The 11,900-nt window shown below is 40.0% G+C and overlaps 1 protein-coding gene across 1 annotated transcript in view; it reads left to right on the top strand.

The window, feature by feature from the left end:
• The first annotated feature begins 2,986 nt into the window (after positions 1–2,986).
• Positions 2,987–11,900, top strand: part of RAP1A (RAP1A, member of RAS oncogene family) — a 35,282-nt gene continuing 26,368 nt past the window's right edge. The window contains exon 1 of the mRNA XM_008068921.2: positions 2,987–2,997. The gene's annotated coding sequence lies outside the window, so the exon portion shown is untranslated. The remainder of the gene's footprint in view (positions 2,998–11,900) is intronic.

The following is an 11,900-nucleotide window of genomic DNA, read 5'->3' as shown; positions in this document are numbered from 1 at the left end:
TATATATATGTACAAAAGAAAGAGCTTTGTAAATGACAGAATGCTGTATACAATTTAGTTGCTGTTGATCACATGGTTTTACTTCCCTTCCAGGAAAGGTTACGACATTTTACATCAATAGAAGTGGTGAAAAATAGTCTATCAGAAATTTAATGACAATTATGCCTTTTTGCTTTAGAAATTACTCCAAATTCATACTTCTTCCTTAGCTTTGACTTGCTTTTGTGTAAGTCTTAATTTTAAGATTATGAAATATCTTATATATTGTTTATGCAGCAGTGCTGTTAAGGGAATAAAGTTAGAGTAATATCTCTTTATGGAAATGTGTTATCAAGATTCTAGAATTGATATGCTTAGCTTTATACTTAGCATAATTTAATACACCTGGTCAAATGTATCTTTTAAGAAAAAAATGTATTTTGGTCAGCCTGGAAAGGATTAGTCATGGGCAGCCCCCTCGAGTCCCCTCCCACTGTGGGCGCTTTTCTGTCCTCTCAGAAGATCCTGCTTGCTCACTTTCCGGTGTCCGTGTCCCTCATTCTTCCTGGGCACAAGACAAGAGCCCCAACCTGAAGAGCTGCAGAAGATCACTGGAGCAAAGGACCGTGAACCCTGGAGGCTGGCTTGCCAGCCCACTGAGCCGGGAGAACTGGAAGAGCTGCTGGAAGAAGGCGAGGCTGTGAAGCTGAGACACTCCGGGGGCTAGGCTTGTCAGCCCACCGAATCAGCGACACTTGGGGTTTGGCTTGCCAGCCCATTAGAGCCAACGCTTGGGGAGCTAGGCTTGCCAGCCCCTCAAACTGACCCTTTCTGGGACTCGGCTGGCAGACCCATTGAGCTGACACTCGAAGCCCAGGCTGACCTGAAAAGTGTTTATCACTGCTACATATATTAAGAAGCATCTAGAGCTCTAAGTTGGTGTGTGTGCAGAAATTCGACTAAGCTAATTCTGGATATTAAGTGATTAAAATTGTGATAGTGTGTACTGTTTTCCAGTACCTATTACTTTAAAAAAAAAAAAAAAGACGGTATTAGTCATGGCCTTAAAATTTTTTTCTGCATAGTTTACAAAAGTTTTGTTTGCCTGTGATGATAATAGTTACAGAAGAATATTCATTTTACTAAGTAGATGGTAATACATGTAAAAAGCAGTCTTTTATTTCCATTTCCATGAGGCAGACATTTCTTGGTGATGTACTTTCGATGATTTACTATGTTGCTAAAACAGGATAAGGCATTCACTGTTTTTTGACAGCTCATGAATCCAAGAGCACATGTCGTTCCCAAAGGCACAGAGTACAGGATATTTTTAGATACTGTGATATTCTCCTTTCGTATGTTAATTAGAGGCATTCCCAGTATTCAACATTTAGGAGGATAAGTTATAGTCAGGGGGCCTTTGACATACAGGAAGTGATGTATCATTTTAATATGAGGAGTTTTACTTTGTATATATAATCTGATTTAAAGTAACAATTATAGTAACCTTGATATTTTGTCTTAAACATATTTTCATCTCCTTTCATTTACTTCCAAAATACTTGTTCCTCTTAAGAGAGAAAAGACTCAATCTGATGATATATGAGAGGAGACCCCAAAAAACTCAGAATTTATTTATAAAAAATTATGTATGTATTGTTACAAGTTTAAATTTCAGCTACCTTCAAAGTATTCTCAGTTTAATGCAATACATCTATCGAGACGCTTTTTCCACTGCTCAGAACAACTTTTGAACTTGTCAATTTTGGTGCGTTCTAGTGTGTCTACCATTTTTTTGTTCCATCTAGTGCGTCTACCATTTTTTGTAATAACACTTCCCTTTGAGGACATTTTTCATTGAGGAAACCAAAAAAAAGGTCACTCCGGGAGAGATCTGGTGAATAGGTAGGGTGGATTATGGGGATCATGCTGTTTTTGCTCAAAAACTGCTGAACGTTCAGCACAATGTAGGCAGGTATGTTGTCACGGTGGAAGAACCAGTCACCTGTTTGCCACAGCTTGGGATATTTTTTTCGCAAATCATTATGTAGCCCTCTCAAAATTTCCAGATAAAAACTTTGGTTGACCATTTGAACCAGAGGAACAAATTCCAAGTGAACTACAAGAGGCCTGCTCTCCAAAAGATTATTTCAGGGTTTTTTGGGAGTCCCCACCTCTTGTAGTTAGTTAGATGTAACCTTGATTACTGACAATTTAAATTAAACTAATACAATCGATAAAGGGAGAATATTTTTAAAATGTATTGCGACTGGGCTCGGTGGCTTAGCCTGTAATCCCAGCACTTTGGGAGGCCGAGGCAAGTGTATTGCCTGAGTCTGCGGGTTTGAGAACAGCCCAGGCAACTTGCCAAGAGCTCGTCTCTGCAACAAATCAAAAGGTAGCCTGGTGTGGTAGCGTGCGACTGTAGTTCCAGCTACTTGGAAGGCTGAGGTGGAAGGATTGCAGGAGCCCGGCAGGTTGACGCTGGGGTGGCTGTGAGAGTGCCACTGCATTCCAGCCTGGGCAACAGGGTAATACTCCAACCCCAAAAAACACATTGAGGTAAAGCATAAAGAAAATGGTATGATTTTTTGTCCTTTTTTGAAGTCTTCAAAGCATACAAGTATTATTTGAGATTAACAACTCATTTGACTCATGATATGAAAATTCAAAGTTGTCGTGTTTGAGTTGTTTCACAAAAATGTTTACTTTCCTACTTGTCTTTCAGAAAAAAATCAGAATGATATATCTCTTCTCAAATTACATGTTTATATTATTTGATATTGATACCTACCAAAATTCATTTAGGGAGTTTTTGTCTGATTCTATGTGGCAACATTTAGTCATGCAACATGTGCATATATTTATTACTTCTCATACCTAAAACCTGAAATGAATTATTAAAACAATCTGTCTTGAGACTTTTGATAGTTAGATAACAAACTCCTTATTTATAACAACATAGTAGTACTGAATGTAAAAACTCAGATCACATTACAGATATTCTAGAAGTAGAATGTAAATTAGATTAACAATAATTTGGGGATTATTATATGTAGCAAATAATTTGTATGACATTCAACATTTTTCTCAGTATTATTTAATATATTTTATTAACTCTATAACCTAAACTCTTCTAGTTTATATGAATTACACAAAGCAATATTATATGAGTGTGTGTGTGTGTGTGTGTATATGTATATGTATATATTTGGGGCTTTCCTTTTTAAGATATGTGTCAGGGAAGTACAGTCCCCTATAAATCATCAATTTGTGCTGAACTCCTAGGACATTTGTTCATTCGTGCATATAATAAATATTTAACACATATGCCAGCTTTAGTGCTGTAGGTGAACAAAACAAATGACCCTGTCCATTTGAAGCTTATAGTCTAATTTTGGTAATCAAATAAAAAAAAAAAAGCAGTGATAATCAACGGTCATTTTTATTACTTGTGAAAATACCTAATACTACAAGAGAGTCTAAGGTTTTTACTAATAGCAATCAGGACAGGATATTTTATGGAATTAATACTTGTGATGAAATCTAAGAAGCCGGGCTCGGTGGCTCAGCCTGTAATCCCGTGCCTTTGGGAGGCCTGAGCCCGCAGGTTCGAGACCCGCCTGGACAGCGAGACCTCATCTCTACAATCGATCAAAAAATCAGCCGGGCGTGGTAGTGCATGCCTGTAATTCCGGCTACTTGGAAGGCTGAGGCGGAAGGATCGCCGGAGCCCAGCAGGTCGAGTGGCCACTTCACTCCAGTCTGGGCGACAGAGTGAGACTCCAACTCAAAAAAAAAAAAAAAAAATCTAAGGACAAGAGCAGGTGTTAACTAAGTGGAGAAGGAAGAACAAGGAATTTCAGACAAAGGGAGCAGCCTGTGTAAAAGCTCTGGGGCAGAAGGGAGCATATGCGGTTTAAGGAACTGAAAAATGGCCAGTGCTGCTGGCATAGAGAGTAACTAGGGGTATGGAGTGAGATAAAACAGATGGGAGCCAAATCATTAAGAGCTTTGAGGACTTGTTTTGGAGTTTAATCTTTATCATAACAACAAATAGAAATTATTTGTCTAGGGAGGGTGGTAGCCATGATAAGATTTGTATCTTGAAAAGATCATTCTGGTCGCAATGTAGAGGAACCCAAGTGAGCCACACTATCTAGTTAAGAGGCCTTTTCAGTAGTCCTAGGAGAGCAATAATGGCTGCTTCCTAGAGTCACGGTTGTGCAAAAGAACAGAACTGATAGACTCTCTCTGCCTGGAGGGTTATGGGTTCTTTACCCGGGTGATTCTGACACCCTCCTCTCTCTCTTCTCCACTCTTTAAAAAAGTAGTGATACAAATACAGAGTAGTATCCCATGATTAAATTATCACACTAAAATTTTTATGGCACTAATATTCATAATTTTATGCTTAGAATATTATAAAGAAAATTTTTAATTCACTGTAGACTCATGACTTCTCATTTGTGAAGATGTGCATATTGACCATGTAAGATTTTTAAAATTAAGTCCCTTTTACAACCGTAAACCTAAATGAATAATATCAGGAACTGACATTTTATGACATGTTCTAAGGCTAAAAAAAAGTAAGTGGAAACTAGAGCCAGCACTTAGGGCCTTTTTGTCTTGAGGGCATTTACTTAGGGGTGAACTTGAGCTTATGGGTTCATTGCCTTGGGAGAAACAGAGGATAGGTGGCAGAGGATACTAAACTCAGTCTATGGAGAGACATCCCACTGGGTGTTTTTACACCCCTCACCCATGCCAGCTGCAAGGAAAATTGTTTTACATTGTGGCATTAAGTTGAAATGGTGGTACAGGTTTGGGGGGTGTTACTCTTGGACAGTGTATGGTTACAACCTAGCATTTATGTTGTGTTTTCATATCTAAATTACACTTTTTGTGGTAGGAAAATACCTAACACTTCAACTATGATTTAAAGTAATTCTAGCCCCAGGCACTTCGCAGAAGCAAATGCACATCACAGTAAAGAATTACACAACTCAGAAAAGAAAGGTACTGAAAACAGTGACCAGCCAAAATGACAGACAGCAGAATTGGACTCCCATTTACTTAATATTTTAGAATTATTAGATATGGGACTGGACACTGTGGTTCACGACTTTGGGAGTCTAAGGTGGGAGGACCGCTTTAGCCCAGGAGTTTGAGACCAGTCTGAGCAACATAGTGAAAACCCTATCTCTGAAAAAAAAAAAGGGACCGGGCTCAGTGGCTCAGCCTGTAATCCCAGCACTTTGGGAGGCCGAGGCGAGTGAATTGCCTGAGCCCATGGGTTCGAGACCAACCTGGGCAACTTGGCAAGACCTCGTCTCTACAATAAATAAAAAATTAGCTGGGCATGGTAGCGCGCACCTGTAGTTGCAGCTGCTTGGAAGGCTGAAGCAGAAGGATCGCCTCTGAGTCCAGCAGGTCGACACTGCGGTGGCTGTGAGCGTGCCACTGCATTCCAAGCTGGGCGACAGAGTGAGACTCCAACTCAAAAAAAAAAAAAAATAAGAAAGAAAAAGAAAAGGAAAAGCTAGCCTGGGCAACAGAATGAGACTCTATCTCGTTTAAAAAAAAAAAAAAAGAATTATTAGATATAGAGTTAAAATCAGTATGTTTAGCAAAAATGATAGTATTATGATAGCTAACATTTTGTAGTATTTTCTGTGAACCTTGAGCCATTCTAGTACTTTAAATATTAATTCAATTAATTCTCAGAACAACTCTGAAAAGTAGTGACTATTATTATTGCCATTTTACAGGTGAAGGAACTAAAGCAAAGAATGGGTGAGTAACTTGACCAAGGTTAGTATGTGGTAGAGTCAGGGTTCTAGACAGGTAGTATGGAGCTTAAATTCATACTTTTAACCATTTCATTATACTGGTTATGAGAACGTTAATGAGACTATTAAAAGTTACAAATAGCTTGGTATTTTTTGGGGGGGTAACTTTTAGAAATGAATTATATAAATAAAAATCTTTAAATTCAGTGAACAAGTTTAACAATAGATTGTACTAGAGAATTAGTGAACTGGAAGATGGTGTGAAAAATAAGTCAGCCAAAATAAAGAGTCAGGAATGGAAAATGGGTAAGAGAAGAAAAGAAACTTGGAACAATATGGCTGAAATTGCTGGTTTTCCCTGATACCTACTCCTTCTGATGAGTACTGGATATATCATTTGGATGTTTGAGCCCAGCTAGAGCTTCATTTCACTGCCTTTCCTGCAGTGAGATTTGACTGTGACAAGGCTTTGGCAGTTTGCGATGCAAATGGGAATGGGTGTGACTTCTAGGTCGTCCCTCGAGGAGGAAAGGGGCATGCCCTATTCTTCCACTTTCTCCCTTTCCATGGACCAGAATGTAGACATGGTGGTGAGCTATTTATAACTGTGTAGAAGAGGGCAGTGCTCAGAAGAGGGCAGAGAATAAAATGTAAGAGCCTGACGCTTTCGGACGGCTGAACTGCCAGACAAGTTCTGGACTACCCTTTCCAACTGTCATGGAAGGGAAAAATAACCTCGAATTGTAGTGAAGCCACTGTAGGGTCTCTTATTACAGCAGCCAAGTCTACTTTCTTTTTTTTTGGATTTGGAGTCTCACTCTGTCACCCAGACTGGGGTGCCGTGGCTGCTCCCGGCCACCGCAGGCTCTACCTGCTGGGCTCTGGCAGTCCTTCCGCCTCAGCCTTCCGAGTAGCTAGAACTACAGGTGCGCTCTACACGCCCGGCTAATTTTTGATTTATTGTAGAGATGAGGTCTCGCCAAGTTGCCCAGGCGAGTCTCGAACCCGTGGGCTCAGGCAATCCATTCACCTCAGCCTCCCAAAGCGCGGGATTACAGGCTGAGTCACCGAGCCCGGCTTCCAAGTCTACTTTCTAACTTTTATAAAAAGAGCATGAAAAGGTCTAATAGTTGTCTACCCAGAATTCCAGATGCAAAGGAAAGACAAGTAGAAAGAATGTTTAAGGAGAATTTTCAAAACTGCAAAAAGACAAAAAAAGGAGTCAAATAAGCACAGTGGCTTATGCCTTTAATCCCAGTGTCTTGGAGGCCTAGGCAGGAGGGTCATTTGAAGCCAGGGGTTAGAGACCCGCCTGGCAACGTAGTGAGACCCCCACTTCTAAAAATTTAACTGGGCTTGGTGTCATGCGCCTATAAGTTCAGCTACTTGGGAGGCTGAGGCAGGAGGATTGCTTGAGCCTTGGAGTGAGCTATGATTGTGTCAGCTGAGCAACTCCTCCATCTGTTAAAAAAAAAGTCGTCAAATAATTCTAAGCAGAATAAATAGAAATCTAAACGTAAAGACTTCATAGCTCAACTTGCAGATGATCAGAGGTCTCAAAAATAGCCAGAAGAAGACAGATCACTTTCAAAAGGTCTCCAATTAGGCTAACAGCTGACTTACTGAAAGGAAATAAGAATCAAAAGATAGTAGAATAGTAACTACAGTGTACTGAGGGTGAATAACTGTTTTTTTGAGTTGGAGTCTCACTCTGTCGCCCAGGGTGGAGTGTAGTGGCATACTCACAGCCACCTCAGCCTCTGGGCTCAGGTGATTCTTCTGCCTCAGACTTCCAAGTAGCTGGAACCACAGGCATGCACCACCAAACCTGGGTAATTTTTTGATTTATTATGGAGACAAGGTTTCACCAAGTTGCCCAGGCTGGTATCGAACCCCTGGACTCAGGCAGTCCTCTTGCCTCTGCCTCCCGAAATGCTGGAATTATAGGTGTGAGCCACTGCATCCGACTCAAATGGTAGATTATTGTGTCTGTTGTCATCATAGTATATCAATCTTTTCAAGGCCACTTACCAAAAACTTTATTCTTGAGTAAGAGGGGGCAATTAAATATTTTAATCTCTTACTTGAATATTTGGAGAATCCCAAGGGTGCAAGGAGTGAGAAAACTGTCTGTTATTCTTTCCTGAAGATTTTGGTAAAGATTTATGTGGGAATATAGATGGATGAATTTCTTTAAAGCAGTATAATATGTGTTCCCTCTTGATATATAAGGAAGATATGGAGAAATGCATAAACCTGAGAAATTGTGGAAACCTTGTACTTTAAAAAAATTATTTTTAAGTATTGTAGTAAGGTTTTGTGCTAGTACCGAAAAGCAATGGCACAATACTGAGGATGACCTATAATTTAATGTTGCTTTTTTCCTCTTAAAAATATATACATTTATATGTTTATATAAGCATATACAGTTACGGGCCTTATATTACATATTCACTCTGGTCAGCTGAACTTAGCAGTGTGCTCAGGGAAGACATAGATGTACTGGGTAAACTCTTTGTTTTCTGGAGGACTGGTAGCAAATAGTTGTAGCACTTTGTGAAGAGGCACTTTGAAGCACTCTTCTAAGCCAGTACCTAGGAAAGTCCTCAGTTGCGAACCATCGGCGCAGGCCGATGCTGGGCTCAGGCAGTCCTTCCACCTCAATCTTCCAAGTGGCTGGAACTACAGGTGTGCACCACCACACTTGGCTTATTTTTCTTGATTTATTGTAGAGACGAGATCTTGCAAATTTGCCCAGGCTGGTCTCGAACCCGTGGGCTCAGGCAGTCCTCTCACCTCTGCCTCCCAAAGTGCTAGAATTATAGGCATGAGCCACTGTGCCTGGCCCTTTTAATTTTTTTTTAAAAAATAGAGAGCTGTGTTGCCCAGGCTTGTCTTGAACTCCTTGGCTCAAACAGTTCTCCCACCTTGGCCTCCCAAAGTGCTGGGATTGCAAGCATGAGCCACCGTGCTCGGCCCCAAACCAAAATATTGACATAAACAAGGAGCTAGAATTTTGACGCACTTATTTCCTTTCCATGGTTTTTGATTCTTAGGCTTTTCCCTTTCTTGCATCTTTTTCCTTTTTTTGTTGCTGGAGTATCAACTCCAGTAATTTTCGATGTCAAATTTTCATTTCGTTTAGTTCAAACTGTTTAATTTCCATCTTGATTTCTTATTTGACCCCTGAGTTATTTAGAATTGTGTTGTTTTGTTTGTAAACTTTTGAGGATAATGTACCTACATTTTTGTATTGATTTCCAGCTTAATTACGTTATGGTTAGACACTGTGGTTTCAGTCCTTTGAAATTTGTTGGGGCTTGATTTATGGCCCAGCATGGTCTGTTCTAGTAAATGATCCATGTGCACTGGAAAAGAATGTCATTTGCAGTTGTTGGGTGTGGTGTTCCATACATGTCTGTTGGGTTAAGTTGATTCATTGCCTGGTCAAATCTTCTCTATATCTTTACTGGCTTTATCTTCCTTTTCTATCATTTACTAAGAGAGTTATATTAAAATCTGATCATGATTGTACATTTGCCTAGTTTTCTTTCTAGTTCTGTCAACTTTTGCTTTATATGCTTGGCTTTATATTTAATTTTATTTTTCCTTTTGACTATTAATAAAATTAATGTTTTGATATATAGGATTGTCTGACATCTTTTTATTCTTTATTTTAGAAAGTTAACTCTTTTTTTTGTTGTTATTTTTTTCTTGAGTTGAAGTCTCACTCTGTCGTCTAGCCTGGACTGCAGTGGCACACTCACAGTCACCACAGCCTAGATCCTTCTGCCTCGGTCTTCCAAGTAGCTGGAGCCACAGGCTTGCACCACCACGCCTAGCTAATTTTTTCTTTTTTTAAATTTATTGTAGAGACACAGTCTCGCCAAGTTGCCCAGGCTGGTCTCAAACTCCTGGGCTCAGACAGTCCTCTCGCCTTCGCCTCTCTAAGTGCTGGGATTACAGGCGTCAACCACTGCACTGGTGAAGGTTAACTCTTACCATGATTTACTTATTCACTCCTCTCTCCCTCAGCATGTTGTGGTAAATTGTAAGTTTTAAAACATTCATGATCTCTAAATACAGTACTTAAAGATAACCAGCAATATACTACTTGTTAAGAAACTATCTTTGATGTTCCTTAATGTAAAAAAATTTTTCTGCAAGATTTCTCATCACAACTAAATTTCCTTCATGAATTTTGTTATGTTGGTCAGTTGTGCGGGAGAAACTTTTGTCTTGTCATTCATTAGTTTATGTATTTTTAAAGTGCGGAAACAAAGTTGGGATTGATTTGTTTCACAAAGACTTTTATTTTATAAAAGTTAGAAGTAGTTTTACTGAAAGAAGACAAAATTGTTATAACTTGGATCATAGTGTTAAGGACTCACACTAACTTAATATTTAAACATGGTGTAATGTTTATTCCTGTCCTCCGTATTGTCAGGGAATCTTAACCCGAGTAGGAAATTTTTTGGTGCTGTGTTGAAAGTACAGGGCACAAGAGATTTCCATAAAAAGGCATGGGATTTGCTTGAAGGAACCTAGTGGTTTTCCAGCTTGGCAGTAAGGAGTTAGCACTCACTCCCTTTAGCAAGAAAGTATTAACCTACATCATTCTTACTGGGAATTGGTGCGTGTCCTTTCTTGTGTCAGTTATTTGATTCTTGTTTTGCATGTATGTGCCTACATGTGTATTACATTCATAACCTATGGTATTTGTTAGGGGCAAAGACAGCAATTTTCTGTATATGCTGTATGTGGAAAACGGCTTTGGAAGTTGATTGTCCTATTACCGCTTGAGTTGAGGAACAGGGGCCAAATATTTTTGTCATTACAGAATCTCCAAGATATTATTCTGAGTTTCCCCCCAATTTGTGTTGCCCTCAAAAAGCGGAAGGCATTTGGGGGATATAAATGATCCTTGCTGTTTTAGGAGTTCCTCCTGAAAGATACACGTTTTGGGGAGGAGAGACAGTGGATTCACATCTTGTTAAAATGACAGCAATCCCCAGACTAAGAGGCCTGGAAAAGGGGACTGAGCATAAGGGGGTCCTCTGGCATGAAACCTGGGCTCTGGTGTTTAACTGTCAGTACTATTTCAATGGAAATGAAATCATTTTTCTCCCTGGGAACCACCCCATGCAGATAGAGCTGTTGGGTGCCTAGTGTCCAGCACAAACTGTCCAGCACAAACTTCCCCCACCTCACTTTTTCTCTTTGTAAAATGTGGCTATTTTTCAGGGCTCGGTTCTTAGCTTTCTTCTCTTTTCAGAGTAAAGTTCTTCTTGCTGACGTAATCTGCCACTCTGGTGTCACCTGCTACCATCTGTTATAACAGTGACTCTTGGGTCTGTACCTCCAGTCGATTGGCTTCTGTGGAGCCTCCAGACCTGGATTGTAAATGTCTGTCAGATCTCTCTGCCTGCTTCTCTGATAGGAATCTCACACTTAATTTTTGCAAGAAAGTGTTATCCTTCGTTTTAAACCTCCTTTGCCTTTTGTCTTAATTGGAGGTGGGCTTACCACCTTGCTCACTCGAGCCAGATACCTAGGAGTTATCCTTGACTCTTCTTCATGCCTCTTAAGAAAAATGTCTTGTCAGTTGTGGAGTTTTATCAGTTTTACCATCAGAAAAGCATCATCCGCTTTTTGCCCCTCACGTGCTACTCTGCAGGCCCATGTGATCTCCCACCCAAACTATCAAAGTAGCTTCCTAACTGTTCTGTCTCGTCTCTCCTCTCTTCAGCCTACTGTATGTCCTATTTTTTTGTTTTGTTTTTTTGAGTCGAGGTCTCACTCTGTTACCCAGGCTAGAGTGCAGTAGCACTGTCATGGCTGACTGCAGCCTCAACCTCCTGGGCTCGGGCGATCCTGCCACCTCAGCTTCCCAAGTAGCTGGGACTACAAGTGCGGCCACCTCACGTGGCTGATTTTTTGTAGAGACAAGGTCTTACTGTGTCGCCTAAGCTGGTCTTGAACCTCTGGGCTCCTGCTTACTTTATATACTATATAGGTTGTTTTTCCAGAATATAAATCTAATATATTAATTTTTGAAAAGTCACTGTGTTTTCTCCCATTGCTTACTAGATAAGATGTAAACTCTTTTTTTTTTTTTTTTTTTTTTTG

Source organism: Carlito syrichta, unplaced genomic scaffold (assembly GCF_000164805.1).
Source record: "Carlito syrichta isolate Samal-C Ts95f unplaced genomic scaffold, Tarsius_syrichta-2.0.1 Scaffold311678, whole genome shotgun sequence".
Lineage (NCBI taxonomy): Eukaryota > Metazoa > Chordata > Mammalia > Primates > Tarsiidae > Carlito > Carlito syrichta.
This window is presented reverse-complemented; position numbering and strand designations above follow the sequence as displayed.